General features: G+C 32.2%; 1 long non-coding RNA gene across 1 annotated transcript; it reads left to right on the plus strand.

The window, feature by feature from the left end:
- Positions 1-637: 637 nt before the first annotated feature.
- LOC112790256 (uncharacterized) lies at positions 638-1318 on the plus strand. Its single transcript, XR_003196560.2, has 2 exons — positions 638-992; positions 1100-1318. It is a non-coding gene; the product is annotated as an uncharacterized lncRNA (long non-coding RNA).
- The last annotated feature ends 21725 nt before the right edge of the window (positions 1319-23043 follow it).

Raw genomic sequence — 23043 nt, forward strand, 5'->3', positions numbered from 1 at the left:
TTCCCATAATCATGTTTACCTTAAAATCCTTTATAGCTTTATGTGCATGAATATGAATATGACAATAATACTTAATAGATATATATATATATATATATATATATATATATATATATTAATGTAAATTTTATTTGGATAAAAAAAAATGAATAAAGATTATTTTTACGTCATATTTGTAAATTTTTAATAAAATTTATTAATATAATTGTCTTAATCATTATATTTAATTAAAAAAGACAATTAAAGTGAAATAAAAAATAATAAATTTTACACATACAAATGGTACTAAATAAAAATTAAAGAAAACAAGTTTAAGAATGGAGGCTTTTTTTTATGAATATGTAGTCAATTTAATTCTTCTTACTCTTCTCTCTTTTTCTTTTCTTTTTGACCGCAAACAAATTTTGTTTAAATTTTTAATTATGTTATATATATATATATATTAAAATTAATTATTAAAATTATTTATTAATATAAAATATATATTAAAATATAAATATACATTAAAAATAAATTTAATTAAATATATTTATATATAAATATATATATTGATTAATAATTTTAATATACCAATAATATTTTTATTAAATTTTTTATTAGCTGTATTAAAAATATTGGTTCCTTACTTAGACAGAAAATGAAACACTTTATAAATATGGGAAACGATGGGTGTTTGAGAGTTGAAGAAGTATCCCGCGTGGAATCAGAGTCCAGTCGATATGGGTGGCGGGTCTTCAAACCCACTCATTCATTTTCCTTTTTTCCTTTGAAATTTCTTATTACAATATATAACATACCGTTCTAGTTCTCTCTCTCTCTCTTTCAACTAACAACTCCTAATTCTCAATTCTCTCTTTGTTTGTTGAAGATGAAGCCTTTTACGCTTTTCTCCTTCTCGCTTCTGAGTTTGGTGCTTTCCGTAGTCGCTGGTTTGGGCCAAGCCCAGCAACTCACTCCTTCCTCTTCTCCTGCTCCTGCTCCTTCAAGTGATGGTAAATTACTCCAATCATGTCTTCTTTTTTATTCAATCATTCTTTAATTCTTTTCTTTGATCCTACTAAACTTTTCTTTTTCTTCTTCAATTTTTAAATTAAAGCAGGCACTTCCCTTGATCAAGGAATTGCTTATCTTCTTATGCTGGTGGCGCTGGCAATCACATACATGTTCCATTGATCTATAGCTAATTACTTACTTCTAATTCAATTACTTTGTGGGATGTTTCCCCTCAAGATTCTTCAGTTGAGAAAAATTTTGTATTTTCTTTTTTCCAGAGCACTGTAATTATGATTTATGAATGAATTCTTCATTTTATCGTGCAGTGCTGGGTGCTCTTCCTTTTACTTTTACTTTTACCCTTTATTTTTTCCGCTTTTCGCATGCAGTTATGCTTTTTCAATTCTTTTCGGCAAAGCTAAGACTAGGTATTAGAATTTTAGAGATCCTCTCACCCAAGTTTTATCGCAATATAGTTCACGAATTTCAAGGATCAAAAGCTTCCATATAACTCGCGCATACAAAACCTAAAAAGAAAGAAAAAAGAAAAATCGATGCGATGGCCAGAAGCCCAGAATTATGTACGTGTTAATATATATATATATATATATATATATATATATATATATATATATATATATATATGGATACGCTGACACAAATTTTAAAATCTTACATGACAAAGGGACATGCATATATATAAAATATAGAATATTTTTTAGATAAATCGTAATGATATTTTGATATTTTATTGATATTAAAATATAAATGTAATTTTTTAATTATTTTTAATGACTTATTTTAATTATATCAAATATTTAAAATATTTCTTTGTTTTAATAAATAATAATATACCATATCTAAATTTATTTTAAAAAATATACGTTAAGAATAAGATTGGATACGCTGATACGTGATGATATTTAAGTGTGTCTAGATATATTCAAAAAATTTATTTTTATTTTTTATTAAGATATGGTTGAATACAATAAATACAATAATTCAACAAAATATCAATCTTCATAGAATAAAAGAGATGAGTGATGAATTTTTTTTTTTAATTCTTCAACATAGAAACTACAATAAGTGGTGACAGAAGTTGGTCACAGGTCCTTTATGAGTGGCGATGATTAAGAGAGGATTTAAATATGAGAAACTCAAATTCTAGAAAATTAACTATGGCATAAGCTAACTTAATTAATTTTTCTTTGTTTTTAATTTTAAAATTTCAGAAAATAAAGATAATGAGGAATTATGTTATTATTTATATGTAATTAGTATATTTTTTAACTAATTGGTTATAATTAATTATATTCAAGTTAGTTCTCTAACGGAATTCTTTGAATATTACAGACCAGGTAATATTGTATAAAGTAAGTGGGCTGAATATTTTAGTTTATTCTTTATTTATGTTAAGTACTTTAATTTATTCTTTAGTTTCTCGGTTTTTCTTAATTTGTTCTAACTTTTGGTGCTGAGCTCATTCTTAAAAAAACAAACACATGTTATGCTATTATCGAACGGTCATCAAACTTGCAATGGTTAATGTTGCTCACTATTGCCGCCTATCTAACCGAATGAGTGCAACTGCAAATGGCAGATGCTGCATCCTAAGCATGATTAGGATATATAATAATAATATCACGTCAATGCTGCACCAAAACAGAGTTCCACATGGCAAATTGCCCAGAAAGCAGTTTCCACATGCAGTCAGTCACGTGCATCACGTGCCTGAGTTATTACTATACAGGTTGGTGTGAATGTGTGATCCACATAATCAGTTTACTAAGTTTTTGTGGCGCAGGTCTTGGACTCTTCACTCTTGGCCTTTACCTTTGCTGTACTTTAATTTTATAATAATGAAAGAGATAATATTATTTTTTGTTCAGCTGGGGTTACATGATTAGGCTTTACTTTGGGTGAGTGAGTGAAGTGTGAAGCCAAAAAAAGAAAGTTCCTATAAAGAATAAACAAGACAATCCACTTTTGCTTGAAAAACCGAAATCCCCATGTCATGTGCTTATATTCAAAGCCCTTTTCTCACTTCTCTCATTCACTGTGCTTAGCTTGTTTACAGTTACAACACTCTTTGGCTTTGTCTGAGTGCAGCCATGGATGCCAAGTGTTGGCGCAATTCTTCTAGCCGGAGATCAATCCAATTGGGAAGGAGCAGTTACAGTGAGATTGAAGACATAAGGTCGTTATCAGGGACAAGATCAAGTAAGTTGAGGTGGAAGATTCTGTGGATGAAGCTCAAGAAAGAGAAGAAGAAGCTTTTTGAGTGTGCAAGTGCAACAACACCCTTTCAGGTCCCTTATGATTCATACACTTACTCTCAGAATTTTGATCAGGGGACTGCTGCACTTGATGAACCTGATATTCTCTCTAGATCTTTCTCTGTTCGCTTTGCTGATCCTTCTAGACTAGTCCTTGTAAAGAAAGGTCTAGTTTCAGCCCAACTCTAAGGAAATTTCTGTTTCTATCACTTATTTTTGGATCATTTTCTTTTAATCCTTGGTTAGGCTTCTTCCCTTTCTATTATTAGACTATGAGCAATTGTAATAATCACTTGTACATGCATTTATGCATTGCTTATTTATGGTAACATTTGTGACTTCAACATATACATTTACATTGTTCACCTGTACTTCTTTTCTCTTGTGACTATAATAATATATGTTGCACTTTCATCGGATGCAGAGTGAAAGAGAGTAATTCTAGTGGGAAAAGAGACACAGAATAAAAAAAAAATTTTCCCCTCAAACAAGTAACGAATAGAATAACTAAAAGATTTTTTGGTTCTTAGCATAGAACAAAGTCCTAATTTAGTAACTAAGGTTTTAAATATTTTATTTTAATCTTAAAAATTTTCAAGTTTTTTATTTCAGTTTTAAAAAATTTTAAATATATTTAATATTGTCTCATAATTAAATTTGACAAGAACAATTAACATATTTAAGAGCTAATAACGTTTAATTTTGGTAGATAAGTAAAATCAAATTACCAACGATTATTAATATAAAAATTTTTCTTTGATTCCGACCCGTTAATAATTGATTAATAAGATTTGGAAACGTTTTTACAAACAAAAAAACGATAAAAAAATGTGTTTCAAAAAGAATTTTATTATATTTTTTTAACATATATAATTTAACAATAATATTATTAATATTTATGGTAGTCGTTCTATTATTTATTCGTGTGAAAATCATTAAATTTATTAAAAAAATTTTAAAACAAAAATAAAACGTTTAAAACGAATTAAATTAAAATTTAATTCAAACATCAAACACTAGTACTTTACCCTGAAAATTATGTGCCTTCCCCTGTTGCAGTTTTGGTTTATTAGGTCCTCTATGAGCTCAAGCATTAAGTTTGAGGAAATTGATTAATTGAAGGAAGAAACATTAATTAAGAAATAAAAAAAAAAAGTAAAAGTATCTGCTTTCGTATAATGCTTAGGTAAGGACTTTTGAGTGTTCATACTCTAGTTTGTCCTCGATTATTAGAAGTTTGATCAAAGAAGAAAAGGAGTGTTCACGAAATTAATAAATTAATGTATAGTCGTACATGGCAAGATGATAAAACCATAAAATAATACAATGATAATGAATTGCACCGGTGTAGGCCAAGAAGTCAAATAAGAATGAGTTGCTTGAAGTAGCAGAAGAGCAAGAAAATAAGTCGTTATCGATTATTATATAGAGAGATTATATTGGTCATATCTTTGAAGAAGATAGAAGACACGCACCCACTCAACAGCTGTAGGAGGTACACGGCATGAAACAATAATAACGGGGCGAAATCTCTTCCTTTTGTTTATTTTCTTAACAAATTAAGGTAACAAAACAGAGAACCCAGCCTCTAACAAAATAACACCACTTATTCATCTCTGTATATATCTCTATATGCAGACAAAATTGAAATGGTGTTTTGTTTTGATGACTTCAGTCCACGAATATGAATCACCCAGTTAAGAAATATTCCAAATTCTTTTTTCTTGCTGATTATATTGGGTTGTAGAATGATTCTCTATATTCTAAGCATGAGAGCTTTAACAAATTGATGGTGCACTTTAGACATATTCGAAGAGGTTGGGTTTTATTATTTTATTTTTTAAGTATTGAATATAAAAATAGAAAAATGTTATATGCAATTATGCATCATATTTTTATATACAAAACAAAAATCAAAGATCAACAAAATTTATTGTTTTTGACAAATACTTTTAGTTATCAATCTAATTTTTTTAATCTAATAAACAAACAACATATTTTTAATCCACACTTTTAAATATTGATGATTAATTACTAACCAAAAATAATAAATTTTGTTAGTTTTTTAATATTTTTTTATATATTCTTATATACTACATTTTGCCTTTCGATATTAAAATTGATAAAAAAAAAATAAGGAAAGATAAAAAAAATTACTTTTTATACTATAAAAATAAGAATTGATATATAAAAAATGGAACAAACAATATTTCTTATTAAAATAACTTGATTAAATTAGCACATAAATTAAAATTAGTCTAATAATAAAAAAATATTTTTTTATCTTAAATATCTTTTTTTATTCCTTTTTCGGACAAATCCTTGTTCTCTTTCTCTTCCTGATGTTGCTATTGCTTTTTTTTTTATTTTGTCTTCTTCTTTATTTATATTTTTTTCTCTTTTTTTTCTTGATATTGTTGCTATATTTTTTAATTTTTTTCTTTATTTTTTAAGGGCGTAAAAAAAAAACAAATAAGACATTAAAACTTTTGTTAACAAACACAAAAAATTTAGTTATAAAAAATTTTAGTTACATACACATAAATTATTTTGAATTATGAAATTTTTAATTGAATGACTCGAATAAAACAAAATTTTTAGTTGAATAATAAAAAAAACTTGAACTTTGCAAATTTTTTAGCTGAATAATATAGAAAAAATAAAAAAAAAATAATTAAAAAATATAAATTAATTTTACATTCTACATCTTTTTGAAGAAGGGTAGAAGAAAAATAAAATGAGAAAAGAGTAATCCTACAAGAAAAATGTTAAATATCGTCGAATTTATTGGCGGAAAAACGAAAAATAATCTGCCAATAATAAGATTACCATTGAATTTCAGTCGGATTAAATCTGACAATCTCGCCGGTAATTGTTTACTATCGAATTTTGCTGTCCGCCGGTAATTTGCGGCGAATTTAGCGGCGGAATTTGATTTTTTCGATGGTAACATTGGTGCCAAACTATTTTTTCCTTGCAAATTTGCTGTCAGATTTTTTTCCGGTAAATCCGACAATAAGTTCAATTTTTTTGGTTAAATTTTTTGATGCAATTAGTGGTCAAATTCTAAATTTTTTATTCAAATTTATTTTTTGCACAATTAGTAGTCAAATTCTAAATAATAGAAATCAAATATGTTAAATTAAATACCAAGCGTACAAATAAAATGAAAAGTTAAATAATAGAGGATATAATACAAGCAATCAGTCTAAAACAAAAACCTTAATCACTAAAGATCCTGATAGTCGTCGTCCCGCTGGTCTTGTTGAGGCGGTGGTCCAAGCGGTTATGTCTGTGCCCTTCCAGTAGCGCGCCGTTGCCACCAGCAGTGTCGTTGCCACGGGCACACATCTGATCTTGGTACACCGCCGTATGTCGTCGCTACGTCCGCTGAAGCCGCTCCAGCTCCTGCATTCACTCCAGCCTAAGGTCATCTGTGTCTGACATGCGTGAGAGGATCACCTGATACCTCTTCTTAGACTCCTGCAGCTGCTGCGTCTGTTGGTGAAAGCTCTGGGTGAGGAGCAGCACTTGCTCCCTCAAATCGACATTGTCCTCGGGATCGATGGGCCGACTGGTGGCAGAGGTGGATGATTGTCTCAATGTGGATATGCAGAAGTTGTTGGCGAAGAACGATCCCAATCCGTCCACGTAATTCTTGTATGGCTCAGATGCGGCCTCACGCCAAACCGTATTAGGATCGACAACTGATGCAGTGGAGTTGTTGTCGTCGTCTCCAGTATGCTGAGATTGCTGGGTTTGGCCTCTAATCTCTACGTGTAGGACTCCTAAGTAACACATTTTATGATTAGGGGTACAATTAATTTAAAAATTGTATATGTTTACTCACATAATGATCTGTGGCTTGCTGATTAGCAAACCTCCTATGTAACACATTTTATGATTAAGTCAAATAACAATGACATTATATTAAGATTAAATGAACTTAATAACAAAATGAAACAAATTACTTACCAACCTGGCCTTTGTCTTCATGAAAGTTGCTAACCTACCGATATATTTTAACGACCTGGTTGATGCCATGTTAGCTCTGTTTGTGAGATGATGACACTTGAACCTCTAATCAGTCTCCCAATAGAAGTACAATGCCTTTTTAATGTCCAGATTGAGCCAAATGGTGAGGTGGTCATGATGCTCATGTACGTCTTCCAACATCTGCTTAAGCCACCTAGCCATTCGATAGTCGAAGATCTTGCTGATCATGAGATCGTGAGTCATGTTTCATATAAATTTCTACTGCAGAAAAAACCTTTAGCACGATTTAATCGAAATTAAATACATAGTTAAACAAATACAAGATATAAATGGTGCAAAATTTTATAGCCCACAAACTAATCGACAAGTGCACCGGGTTGTACCAAATAATACCTCAGGTGAATGAGGGTCAATCCCACGAGGATTGATGGATCAAGCAACAATGGTCAAGTGATTTGCTTAGTCAGACAAACAGAAAATGATGTTTGAAGGTTCAAAAGCATTAACAGTAATTCAGAGAATCAAAAAATAAACAGTAAACAAGTTGTAAATAATATATGGAGAAAACAGTTAAGGCTTCAGAGATATCTATCTTACGGATTGACTTTTCTTACTAACTATTTTAATCATGCAAGATTCAATTCATGGCAAACTATATGTGACTAAACCCTAATTCCTTAGACCTTTTTAGTCTTCTCTAAAATTCATCAACGGCCAATTCCTTGGTCACTTAATTCTAATTAGAGGATGAAGTTCAATTCTAGTTTATATGCCACAAAAACCCTAATTACCCAAATATAAGAGGATTATATGTCACGTATCCTGTTAAGTCCAGATAATTAGAATTTAGGAGAATATATTTTCAAGCTGTTGTTCAAGTAAAGAGCTTTTCCAAGTTACACAAGAACTCAATTAGAACCAAGGTCATACTTCCATTCCACCCAGGTTCATAAAATAAAGAACAAAAATAATTCTTGAATTATAAATCAGTACATGAATCAAAATAGAAAAGTAATAGTCTCAATCCATACAATAGACAGAGCTCCTAACCTTAACAGTGGAGGTTTAGTTGCTCATGGTTCAGAGAGAAAATTAGGATTCGTAAAAACTGTCAGTTGCGGAGTGAGGTAAAAGAGAATAGATGAGCCCGAAGGATTGATTCTTTTCCCTTTTATATCTAATTCTAATTAATATAAAAAAAAAATTTCTAAAATCTAAATAACATCTTTTCCTAATTTTAATAATAAAAGTTAAATCAAATTTGCAAAACCTTCACGTGTAATGCATCCTAGGACGAGTTGGGACCATTGGACTCATTAAGGTTGACGCCGAATTTGAAGAACTTCAAGTTCGGCGTGGAGGTGGCATCGTTGCTTTCTCTTGCTTTCCTTGAGATGACGCCGAACTTGAGAAAACTCAAGTTCGGCATGGAGATGGCAGTGCGATTTCTCTTTGGAGGCCTTGAGCTGGCGCCAAACTTGAGCTTCGTCAAGTTTGGCGTGAAGTAGCCCGTACGAAATAGAAGAAAAGGGTATACTATTATATATCATTGGAAAGATCTGGAAGTTAGCTTTCCAATACCGCTAAAATCTCGTTAATAGGACCTCTGTAGTTCAAGTTATTCTTGTTTGATTGCAATGAGGTCGGGGGTGATAGCATCATTTGCTTTCTTCCTTTTCTACTACAAAACTCCGTCAAATCCATCCGAATGCTACCTGAAATAAATAGAAATTACAAATAACTCAAAGTAGCATTCATTGTGGCTAAAGGTAATTAAATCTTGATTAAACTCAACAATTTGAATGCAAATTCACTAGGAAAAGATAGAAAGGATGCTCACGCATCAATAAACTAACTAAGATTTGAATATGTTGAGTTTTTACCGTCCACTTCTGAAACCATGTCTCTCTGGTCTCAATTGGGATCTTCTTGTAGCTCAGCCATGGATGATCATACATAAGCTTGATGATATTAGTACACTCCTGTGTACATACATTGCTATTAAGCGCAAACCTATCAATAGAAAACTTAAGATTAGTAGTTTACTAAAAATTTATTTGAAGTAATCTATAAACTTCAATTATATTTAAGTTTTTTAGAAATTTCGGTAAAGTTTCATCTATAACTAGAATACGCAAAAAATTATATCCATTAGTAATTTACTTAAACTACAATATCTATCAACAATCAATAAATAAGAATCAAGTAGCAACATCCATCAATCAACAATAAAGAGCTCAATTAATTAAGATTAGTAGTTTCATCTATATTGCATTATATGACTTAAGCAGCAACATTCATCAACAATCAAGAATTAGCAAACACTTTTATCAGTTCAAACCTACTATTCTAAGTCGAACATATCTTAACAACCTAAATCCACTAAAACTAGAAAATTGAGTGTAATTAAATTAAATTGACTAATTAAAATAGTTTGCATATAAAAGACTTAAAATAGTACTCACGCCGTCATCCCATCAGGCCAAATCGTCATCTACTGATCTGTACGATGAGAGGTCATGGAAGATCATTTGGCTGGGATCCGTGAGGGGATTCTGGCACCGCGGTGTCTGTCGTTGTCGAGATATTGGGTTGCTGAGTGAATAGAGGCGGTGTTGTCGAGATAGTAGGCTGCTGAGCAGATGGAGGTTGCATCATCGAGGTAGAAGGAGTCCTATATTTGGAGTTAGGGAGCATGATGAATGGTTGGTCTGGTGTATCCATTGCCTATGACATCACTAGGGTAGTCAGGATAGAGGGGTACCAATAGAAACCTTCCCTCTACCACGACCATAGCACTAAAAAAGTAACACCAAATGAGTAAGAAAATAGCTAAAGTATCCCTTAATCTATGTGAAACCATAGCATTAAAAAAGTAACACCAAAAAGCAAGTAATCAAAGAAGCCCTATCTTTATTCCACTTGGCAATTACAAATAGTTCAAGTTGCACAGTCTTTGTTTCACTTGCTGCTCATAAAAGAAAACGTTTTCTATGGTCTATATTGTTTCAAAATCCAAATTCATTAACATGAGGATCGAAAAAAACAAAGAATAAATTGGAACATGGGGCGACATCTTTGACAACAACTATGTACATTATTTTCCTGACCTCAACCATCATTGCATCTGTAGCTGTATCTGATCTAGATTTTGAAATTTCATCACATATAATAAATTAATAGTCACAAAATATCTTAAAGGAGAAAAATTGAAGTTTTAACCTATGAATTCCAGAACCATTTACGACAACACTTTCAGTTGCAACTCATTGGTATATGTCTGAAGTCCTAAACAGCAAAACAAAAACAACAATAAAAAATGAATACTTGAAGCAATCAGCAAAAGAAAAGAACACAAATGTAGAATAAATAACTTTAAATTAAATTAAATTTCCAAGTAGTGGCAATAGAAATATAGAGAAACTGCACATTGTAGCATTCAATTCGTCTTTTTTCTATCATTCACACCAAATTTGGAAGACCAGACAACACTAATTTTGCGGACGACCAAGTGTAACTTCATTGTCTCCTTATCAATATTACCTTTCTAATTGTTTTGTTCTTTTTTCTTTTAAGTCACATGAATTAAGTTATCTTATAAACTTGGCAGTCCATAAGTCCATACATCATCATATCCTCTTATTTGCCTATACAAAAAACGACCAAATTAATACTTTAAAATGTTAATTTCCAACATTAAACAGAGAATAAATAGAAGAATGTTATTAAAACGTGACAATTAAGATTACCTGCACTAAGATTCCAGTCCCAAAATGATTTGAGTTTTCCTCGGCCGCAGCTCTATGGATCGAATAGTGGTAGTGGGCTCCATCACTGTCGTCGCCTCATTCCTCTTCTTTTATCTGTCGATTTAGCCTCCTTCTCTGTGATCGTCGCTATCATCGCCACCCTCTTCTCTATCTTCTGTCGTCTTTTCTTTCTGCACCATTGTTTTCTTTTACTCTGCGATGTCGATCGCCTTTTTCTTTTTTCTTCATTCTTCACTGTTGTTTTCTTTTCTCGTCGTCTTTTCTTTCTTTTTCCGTTGTCCTTTCTTTCTTCGACCGTCGTTTTCTTTCTTCGCCACCATCTTCTTCTTTGTGGCCGTCATTTTCTTTCTTTCTTTTTTCACTGCTAACTACTTCCTCTACCAAGACTTGCAGCTCTATGGCTTTTCTTGTTTTAAATTTTTGTATGACAAATTTGAACAAATTGACATATACATGAGGACAGTTGTAACAAAATAATTTTAAATTTGAATTTAAATTAAAATCTTGCCCAATTGTTTTGTCTACAGATCTTTAGTTTTTTTATTATTTTATTAATTTTTATTATTTTGCCATTTGTCATACAATGAAGACTAATATTTATCTATTATAAAATACACCACTTGTCAAATAACTAACCATCTACTATATTTTTATTATATATTAACCAGAGTACCACCCACGTTATGCGCGCTTACTTAATTTATCTATATGGCTAACTAATCATACAAAAAGATTGATATTAAAGAAACAAAAAAAAGTCTAAATTTAAACACAATCATATGAATATATGCAATCATAAAAATCAATCTTTCAATTTAAATGTTATTGTATATCGAGAAGCTTCACATCTTTACGAATAATTAATGCCTGGTTGATAACATTATAATGTTATTTATTTTCTCGTTTATTTTTTTAATTTTATTATTTTATTTATTAGTGTATGATTATATTTTTCTTATCTAAACAAAGAATAATTTATAAAATTGCTTAATTCGTGATTTATATTTATATAAATTGTTTGATATACAATTATACTAATTAAATTTTGTTTAATTATTTATATACTTCAATTATAAAAATACCATTTAGCATTTATTGTATTATAGTTATTCATTCCTTTTATATCAATCTTATTTAGAAATTGGGATAATGGTCCTACATCTATTTTGAACTACAAATATTCTGTGGTACTAATATAGTATATAGTAAATATTTACTTTACTATGAATTTTCTTTAATATGATAATCCTCAATATATAGTAAATGTTTACTGTACTAAAATAGTATATACTAATATAGTATATGGTAAATACTTATTACTGTACACGAATTGTTCGTTTAATAATATAGTATGTACTAATATACTATAAGAAGATGTTCACGTATGACATTGTGGTGATGCAGAACGTGATATTTCGCGTTATTCAACTATTCAGATATAATTTAAAAAAGTAGAATGGTGAGAATTGGGGCATGTAGTCTTTCATAAAAGAGAGTGTATAGTACGATGGTGGGGCCTTAATGGGTTTGAAAAGTTATGCGTTGAGCAAGAAAGCAGTTCGTATGTTTGCCCATAGTGAGTTGATGCTTGGAAGCTGTGGGGGAGTGATTTGACGAAGCTGAATGGAGTCGATTTGGTTTTGGGCCAGTTGCCTTTTTGATTGCTTCTCTTCTATTATTGGGCCATGTTCCATGGTTTGGGCCAGTTTAGTTTTATGAAACAAAAATTCTATGTTGGACCGTTGTAAATGAGTGTGTTCCAATAAAGAGTATTGAGTGGGTAAAATGTTAGGTTACCCAATAACCTGGTTTAATTTTATTCTAATACTATTTCATGAGTTAGAGTTATTCGTGGATTTATTTGTTATGTCTAAAAAATTTAAATAGATAAAAAAAATTTTATGTTTGGAAAAATATGTTTAGAAAATTCAAAATATTAAAAGCATCCGATGTTTTTGTTGTTTTAAATAAAGTATGGTTCGCTTATAGAAAAATTTGTGAAAGTGGTTTTGTTTTATGAAAATATTTTTGTAGAAACAAATTCATCAAAGTTAAAAGTTAGGCATTGTTTAATGAAGTTTTGACATTTCTAAAAATTTGACTTAAGTATATGTTGTTACTAATTTAAATGTTTATTTTTTGTTTTAAATGTTTAAGTTCAATTGTAAAGAATTATTTGATTTGAAATATGTTATTTATTGTGGTATAATCTTTTAATTTAAAGTTATTTTCTTCAAAGTATAATTCTTCTCTTTATTGTTGTCGTTATCCTTTGTTTTGTTCTGTAACGTTCGTTATCAATTATTTACAATGACTAATATGAGCACGATAAGTATAATTTTTTATTTTATGTAAAAAAAATAATAATAATACCACACAGCGGATGTAGTTTTTAATCTAAGATAAATTTTATCAGGTACATTTGAAATGGAAAAATGTGACTAAATTAAGTTTAAGCAAGACTTTGTTTTGATTGATTTGTCCTGAGCATGAAAATGTTTAAAAAAATTATTGATTTTTCTTAAAAGTGAATTATATGGTATTTGCAAAAATAGGACGACAAAAAAGATGCTTTTGTTGTTGGAATTTTTTTGTAATATTTATGTAAATTTAGAATATTTTTGTTTATTAAAATTTGTAGTTGATAGGTAATGAATATTTTTTTAAAGAAATTTGAAATAAGTGGTATTCATGAAATACAATTAAAATAAAATTAAAAGAAATAAAGGAGTAAATTAAAATATTATTCAGTCATTATTTATTGGATGGGAGATGTGGCAGGAGAATTGGCTCCAAGCATAATGAGGGAGTGCTCCCAAAAAAAGGGGTTTAGGTAGTTATTTTGTTGTGATTAAATTTTACTATTTTGTAATTAGCACTTAAGCAGGGAGGAATCCTTAGAGTACAGAGTGGTTAATACAATTTAAGGTGTTATTTTGTCGACTTACCACCAAATTTTAAAACAAATGAGGGGTAAGAATGAGATATGATAAAAAGCGTAACCCATGCCGAAACTCATGAAAATCAGAAAAGATTGTTACAACGTGATTAGCATTGCATGAAAATAAAAGCATTGGTAGAAAGTTGCAGAAGTTTGAAGACAGAAACTGGCATGAGGGAAGTAGTGAAGGTAACCATATGGAAAGGACGATGGGACTAGAAGAACGACATGTGACATAGAGGAGAGACGACTTAAGGTGTGGGAACTTATAGTTAGAGCCGGGTGGAGATGCAGTTGGAGCAGGATGTGTCTAGAAAGATTAGTTCGATTCGAGTGGGATGGCGGAGCTGGATGCGCCCATCCTGCGATTGGTGATGGCATCAAGGTCAAAAACCTTTTCTGGAGGTTCTTCAGTGTCGTCGTGTGAATGTGCGACGTTCATCTTTCCCTTTCGCCCGATGTTGCGAAAGTGATCGGCGAGGTTGGCATATTTGTCCGTCAAATCCTGGACAATATTGTAGTTGTAGTCGTCGACGGTGACTTCTAGGCTGGCACAGAGTGCGCGTAGTGTCATTCTCGCAGCGTCTTCTATGCTGGTATCGATATCGAACGCAATCCGGCCAGACTTGACTAAATGTTGTTGACAGGGGAGGACCAGTGAGGCGAGGTGGCGGTAACATTTGCGACCATCACGGAAGGTTTTTGTGATGACTTGGTACAGGGGTTCCGGAATTTCAAGCCTGTCACATGCATCACTAAGTAGTTTTCTCATGCTGAAGGTGAGAAGGTGAGCGTTGGTGGATTTTCTGGGGGCAAGGTCATTGGCTACGAAAACAAAGGAGGAGTATTAGGTGCTGCTAGCAAGGAAATGTGATTAGAGTATGCATGTAAAGTAGTTTAGGTGTGATAGGAACTTATCTCGCAAGTAGTGAGGAATGGGGATCTGGTCCTCGTGGCAAAATTGTTCATGCAGGGCTCGCAATGCAACATGCTATTTTTCACAATAATGGTCCAGGGTAACTGGCTCTAGCGTAAGCCATTGTTAATGTGGCTTAGACCACGATCGTAATCCCCGTCGCTGAAGAAGAGGACCCATGCTTTGTTGGCATTATCAAGAGATGTGAACTTACACCAAGATGGACTATGGAAGTCATTGATTTGTTCTTGAACCTCTTCGAAGGAAGTGTAGGTCCCAGGTACCTAACTGGCAAAGACACAATAATAGTCTGGTGTTGGTTCCATGTGGTCCGTTTGGGTGAATTCTTTTTTGTTTGTGGTTTGTGTGTGGCCTCCACGGCAATGGCATCAAAGTGGCAGTTATATAGGAGTAACTAGAATGAGTAGCAAGAATGTGTAGCGTATGCGAGGGTACAAGGATAAAATTTTTAGATTTCCAAATAGGTGTATGATGTAGATGGCATAGGTAGAGAATCAAAATTTAATTTACTCTTCATGACAAAGCATGGACAGTTTGACTAAGACTGGACATTGTTCTGACAAAAAAATAGTTAGCATTTTTGGCAGTAGAAATTGATGTTGAGTAACATGCAAATTTAAGTGTAATTGGGAAGCTTTTAGCGTGAGGAAAGTATGATAAACAAGTAATTAATCATCACTTGACTACCATCTCGTATGACCATCTACGACCATCACGTGTATTCAAAGAGAATTCAAAGCCCATATTTCTAAAGATCTAGACCACTCATTACACGTGTCAACCTCACTAATAAAAGAAATCATGGTAAATTTAAATCACTTGCTCATTGTTTAAAACAATTTTATTAAAAGATGTAAAACATTTTAGTTAAAAAATGTGCTAGTCATAAGAAGTAACAATAATAACAATAATAATAATTATTATAATAATAGCAATTAATGTACGTCATTAATATGAATAATAATAAAATGTATTATAATTATAAAAAAATTTGGCTCTTTAAAATTAAAGTTTAGAAAATTTTTTATTCTCTTAAAATGAATTTTAGGTAAATTTTAGTCTTTTTATAATGAAATTTAAATATTAATTTCTAATACAATCAAGTATCTTGAAATCTAAAAGATATTTTAGTATTTTTTAAAATTAATAAAAAATTATTTTTATTTGAGTTATAAAAAAGGTACATTAGTCATTTAAAATGAGTATTTTAGTCTTGTTAAAATCGAATTCGAATTTTTCGGTTCTAATACGATCAAACAATATGAATTTAATCTATAATGGTATTTGAATTTTTTTAGATAAACCTTAAAATGTTATTTTGTTATTTTAAAAATTAATTACATGAATATTTTAATTGTGTCAAATATTAAATTTACAATTTTTAATACAATCAAGCAAATTTTATTCTGAAATGGTATTTTAGTTTTTAAGGTAAATGCTTAAAAAAGTTGTTTTGGTATTTTAAAATTTAGCTATAGAATGTTAACTTTTTTTAAGATATAGATTATGATACCATATAAGAATAAAATCAGACACGCTGAATTTTCGAATACTATTAAGAATAACGTTATTCAGAGTACTAGAATAAGAGTACGACGTTAATAAGAACTTTTTTTTAGAATAATCAAATTTTTTTCTTGTTGAAAACTAAAAAAATGACAACTTTTAAATGTTACTGTTATTTTAGGTAACAAATATTAAATTTATTATTAAGTTAATTAATAACATCGAATTAAATACGCTCACTTCAATGATAGGATAATATAACAAAATTATTTAACTTGTTGCTTGCTTGGGGTACATTCTTATTCAAAAGCGATTATGAGTTGTGTACTGTAAGTAATATCATTTTTTATTTTTTACTATAATGCAGTTTCATGTAAACATTACCAAACATAAATGTGTGTTGAAGACATACTTAGCGCACAATTGGACTAAAGTTTGCAAAATGAATTGCATGCAACATCTCGTTGTAAACTGTTACTTCTGCATCGACCTGTCTCTTATAGTTAGTATCCGTGGCCCTTGTTTTGTCGATCAAAACTTTCGTATTTACACCACCCACTTATGAACGAAAATATTTAGGTTTTACACAAGATTTTAGTTCGGTAGTTGGTGTTTTGAATTTTTATTTTGGTGGTATTGAAATGTGTGTTATAGTTCTGTTATAAAATAAATTATTGATCTTGGTAAAAAGAATAAATTAGATAAAATGGAAATCCCGTGTGGCCATGTGAATAATTATAGTCGGTTGTGACGATAATTTTAATTTTTTCTGCATGTGGTCTTATTCATCGGGGGATTAGTTGCGGTGAACATTGTTAAGGAAGCTTGCACTATTTTTTATTAGTCTTCTCTAAACGTGATTTTTAAATTTCAAAATGACTTTGTGGTTACTCGTTTAAAAATCGAAATGTGTTTCTACCAGGGACCCCAAAGCATAGCTACAGACCGAGCATGTGGGTCTAAAAGGACACGAAGGAAGAGACAAGCTACCCTCTATGACAGGTGAGAATGATTTGCCTACGATAGGAGATGCAGAAGTTCTTTAGAAGACGTTTTCATTCTCATTCCCCAAGGAACAGAAATGTGAAGATGAGGAACAAATAGTGGACAATTATTGTAGCATATGAACCTCAAACGTTTGGTTTTTTATTTTTTTTGAAACCAGGTTTGTGAATTAAGCCCTATCCATCGCTGCCAATGGGCCCAAAGTTACGGCCCATCTTCATAACGGTGGATAATCTGAGCATGTGTTGTGTGGCTTTAGGGTTAACCATTCTAAAGAAAGCCATGTGTGTTGGCTTCAATCGCCTACCATTCTCTGAGTATGTGACAATGGTTAGTTTGTTGGCTTTTGTAAGAATGGTTTAGGAGCAGCGGAAAGGGTTGGACTATTGGTTGAGACGTTTAAATTTCCTTGACCCTAAATGTTCACAAATTCATGCCACGCCTGGACGGATCTGTTATGGTGTTTGTTACCCTTAGGTGGTTTAGCGAGTGAGCGTAGTGAATATTTTTGTTAATAGGCGGGAAACTTGTGTCCACAAGGTTGGTAGTACAATAGCCCTGATTGATGTGTTACCTTCCACAGATAAGGAAATCAGCGGTCAAGATGGGCAAAGTGAACCAAAACCAACGCCATCAGATCCAATAATTTGGTGAATTAACGTTTCATGTGGAATTGACTAGAAACAGGAAGGACGAAGGCCCACAGGTGTTCCACGCATCACAATACACCAAAGGAATAAAAAAGCGGAGTGGTTACCCTCTATTTTACCCCTTTGATGACATTGATAGGTGACAGTCACATCATCTCCCATTTATGCTCAAATCCCTATAGGTTTAATGGACACAAAGCTATGTTTATTTTAAGTTGGAGACGGTGGTATCCAAATCATCCCCGCTAACACCACGAGTAGAGAAATGGAAACATTCGACCCGTTTTTTATAGATTCTCAGGATCCTTCTGCTGATGTCGGGCAAGCCATGTACATGGTCGATGATACTTTCTCTGCCGTTATTTTGATCACGTTGATAAAATCGGATCTTTGTGAGTTAAAATTTTCTTTGCTGTTTCCCTGTAGGGCCAATGACGGGCTCCGCGTTGACACCTTTGATGCCCTTGGTACCATTCAGGATAACAGCATGAACTTGGAGCATAGTGTTGACCTGGTTTGTGTTGTTGACTTCCCTTTTCTAATTTTTTTTTTGTTGTTGGTGTTACTATAGTTAATGCTTAGAGTGTTGTCGTGGTTGGTAGCGTCTCTTTTTGTGACTTAAGATCGATTGAAAGAGTCTCACATGCTAACCTCATGTTCATACCTTAACAGTCTCTGCTGGAGTAGCTGTTCCAACCAGTCGATGGTGGTGCTGATGTTGTCAAAAATGAGGAGAAATGCTTAGTTGGCTGCCTAGTTGATTTGGCTGAGCTATGTGTGGAGACCCTACATGGTTTGAACATTGTGTAGGTATATGTGTTTACTATACTCATGTCGAGTTAACAGCAAGCAGTGGCAGTGAGTGAAACCCCATGAAGTGTTCCGCTGCGTTGAGTTTTGGTTTCTGTTCTTCTGGACCCCGGTGACGAAGCATGTGTCGGTACCTTATTGAAAAGCAAAACCCTAAATACAAATGCGACACATGTTTCTTATGCGGGAAGGTCCCTTTCCACCCGATCATGAAAGCATCGAGCTTCACATCTGGGTCCTAATTTACGTATTAAACTATGAATGGTTGTGTGCTACATTCTGCAGGGCATCAAGCTAAAGGTTGCCAATGTAGAGGCTCGCATAGCAATGTTGGAGACCAAATCGGATTTGTCGGAGGGCATGCTCCTTCAGATCCTTTTGATTCAAACTCACTATGAGGACTACCATAAGATTGTGATGATTCCAAGGCCTAATAGGGAAAATGAAGGGGCCGACGGTGCGGATCTCATAGGCCGTTGTGGTAATAAAAAGGTGCCAAAAATGACAGCACACCCATCTGGGCATGGTGAGAAGCTTCATGAACAGGGCACAACAACAGCTGTGAAATCCTCAGAGGATAAAGGGAAGGCAATCCGCAAAGTCCCTGGACAACTCACTGTTGGACATTTTTGTTCCTAACTCCCCCACAGAAGATGATGTTGTTGTGATAGAAGAGTTGCCTTTGACATAGGGTAAAATGTCCACCGCGACCCTAATAGTATCTTTAGGTTTAGGACAGTTCTTCTCCCTACACTGGGCTATTGGCACTCCAAAGACGTCCCCCAACGATGCTGCCCTCCTAGGGGAACAACCTGGTAGTCCAATAGGGAAGGTAAAAATACTTCATATTGGTCTTCAATCCAAAGCCTTGTTCCTTTCCCTAATATGTGGTAACGAACTTTATGCAGGATATGCGGAGCCTTCCAGTGTGCAGTCAGTTTGAACGTATGACACAGCTAGCTGGCTTGTATAGCTCCACACCTCTGACACAGAAACTGGAGACGCTCCCCCGGCTTGACCATGTGGAAATCATGCCGATGAAAATGCGGCCTCTTCTGAACCTCAGCTGCCTGCCGCCAAGACCCCCCACAATTGGGGTCAAACGGCGCCCAATGATCCGCCAAGTTGCTAGCAGCAAGAGCCGCCGGTCAACCAGCAATGTGGATTCAAGCCTCCCGACTATTCCACTGGTATAACCCATGTTAATGCTTCACGTCTAGCATGCATATTCCATTTCCAATGAATGAGGCTAACGACTTTTCCTTTGACCTCCATGAATGTTCCTTTGCAAAGCTTTAATATGTACTTCTGGCCAACTCTTGGGATGGGATTATCGAGTGATGAGTGCAAGCTGGCGACATATATTTTCCAACACAAACAAGATAATCCGATTCCAAATCTCGAGTATGCCCCTAGACACACCTCCTGCAGTTACGATAAGCACAGTCACACACATTCACAATTGTTATATCGTGCACTGAAGAGGATGCTCTTATCTATTACCAGACATTCGTTTTCTACTTACCTCCCCAACTGAAATCCCGTTTTCATTTTTCGAATCAACCACCCAAAATGGCCAACAACAAGGGTTGGCCCAAACAAAAGCAAATAAATTTCAATTTACGTTGACATGTGGCAACCAACTTCTTTATCAAAAAACAAGAATGATGGAATGGGCCGAAATAAGCCCACTAAACTTCTACTGGGTCAGGGTAGGCACAACAAAATTCCCAACCACATTACTAAGGAATACAAGCATGAATCTAATGTTAGTGATTAGTGGAATTTTTTTTTGTTTTTGGCAGATTGGGCTAATTTAAACATGTAGTTCGTATTTCTTTAGTTGGGCATGGTTTGGGCTGCTTTTACACCAGTGGAATGGGTTTGATAATAACGTCCATTGCTCATTTTATACCCGAAAAATTAATGCGGAAGCTCCATACACGATCGAACCTAGCGCAAAACATTGCACAAAACAAGTTGTTTAAAAGAAATGTCTAAGGTAGGAAAATTTGAAGCTGGTTCTTAAAGGACTAGGGAAGAATATTCCAATTTAATGGTATATATTAGTACCGTACAAAAAATATGTAAATTTAGACAATTCTACTTTAAAGTAGTCCTAATTATAAAAGGGTCTGTTAGAATAAGTAACAAATTGATGAAATAGTTGAAAACTAAGTATATCCTTTTGATTAATTTTAAAAAAAGAATGAAAGAATTTTTTTGATATTATGAAAAAGTGGTATTTTGATGTCAGTATTAAAAGATTAAAAAGGTTTTTATTTTGATGTTTTTTATTCGTATGATAACTTAAATTTTGATTTCTAGTTTAAAATATTAAAGTATCTATAGAATTCATATTAGAAAACTAAAATATTTGTTAATTAGTGATGACTGCACATTATGTTAGGTTTTTTTATGTTTTTTCATACAAGAAATTAATGTTTTATGCTTAATTATTGAGTGTTTTAATACTTAAATAGTATATTGATTTGATCTTTTGATTTTATAAATTTTGTAAAAAATAAATAGAAAAAGAAGCAAAAAAAACACAAATTAAGGTTAGAAAGAAAAAAGAGGAATTTTGGAACACGCTTTAAAAATTGAGCAAAAGCGTGGCCCATGAACCATGAAGCCTTGGCATTAGTAACGTGATACATTAATGCCTTATGCATGCATTATCATTGAATTAATAATTAAAGCATGCATGCATTTAATTATTAATGCCAATTGGCAATGAATGAACAAATGAAGCTTTGCGTTAATTAAGTAATACATTGCCATTACTAATTAATCAAATAAAGCTTATGAAAGCATGCATGCATGAAGATATTAACGCCATCAATTCATGAAGCATGCGTTAATATAATATGCAAGGCGATTAATAATATTTAGAGCACCTACAATGGTGAGTTCCTCTTTCACTTTTTTCTGATACATAGGAACTCTAACTATTGGAGGAGACAAGGAATGAGTTCCTGCACGAGTCTCAAGATGAGGGAGTTCCTCTAAATAGAGACTCAAATTAACCAATAATAACTTGTCATTTGGCAAATTATTTTAAAAAAATAATAATATAAAATCTAAAATAATTAAATAATTATATTAAATAATGAAATAATAATTAAATTAGTAATAATTATAATAAAAATTATATTAAATAATTATATTTTTATTTAATAAATAATTTATATTAATTATTTAAATAATAATTAATTATATTAAATAATTAAATTTTTATTTAATTAATAATTTATATTAATTATTTATATCATAATTAATATTAAATATTATTTATATTATTATATTAAATTATAATTAATTAAATTTACTTACATTAAAAAATAAATTTAATTTTTACACCTTACAAAATAATTCTTAGTTGAGTTAGTTATTTTTATTTTTAAAATTTAAAATGTTAACAATATTATTAAAATTAGCAGTTGTAAACACAAAACTATAAATTAGTGTAATCCACAATTATATATTGTGTATTATTGTTATATATGAATTTATTTAATATTAATATCTTTTAATAGTTAATTATTTTAAATTTATAAATTTAAATAATATTATTAAAAAAATCAATTACATTAATTTTAAGTATTTTAATTAATTAATTAAGTGGGACCACAATAGGGACTAAAGTTAGTTCCTCCTAATGGAGAAGAGAGAGATACTTTGAGTTCCTATTTACCGTTTATAACGCAAAAGCTGATGTGGAGTTACTTTTTATGACAGGTGGGCCATAAATAGGGACTGAGATGAGTTCCCTACTGGAGATGGTCTTATGCACGCAATGAGCCATTTAATTTTCTAGCATGGGGCCATTAATCAAAAGGAAGCTTACCGTGAATAAAGCAAGGAATGCTGCACTCTTTCAAGAACGCTCTACGTTCATATGAAGAGCGCTACGCTCTCCCCTTCAAGAGCGCTTGCGATAGAAAGCGAGAAAAAAATCAGCTTGCGGATCTACGCACACGCATGTGTTGCACATACGCGTGAGTGTACGAACGCTCTGCTCGCCTCAAGAATGCTACGTTCTCCTGGAAGTCTATCTTTTGCTTAATTAACATCACTCCAAGTCTATTTAAACTGCAAGCAAGTAAGCCCATAATTATCAACCAATCAAGGCCACAAGAATAATTTAGAATAGTTA

This window comes from Arachis hypogaea, chromosome 3 (assembly GCF_003086295.3).
Source record: "Arachis hypogaea cultivar Tifrunner chromosome 3, arahy.Tifrunner.gnm2.J5K5, whole genome shotgun sequence".
NCBI lineage: Eukaryota > Viridiplantae > Streptophyta > Magnoliopsida > Fabales > Fabaceae > Arachis > Arachis hypogaea.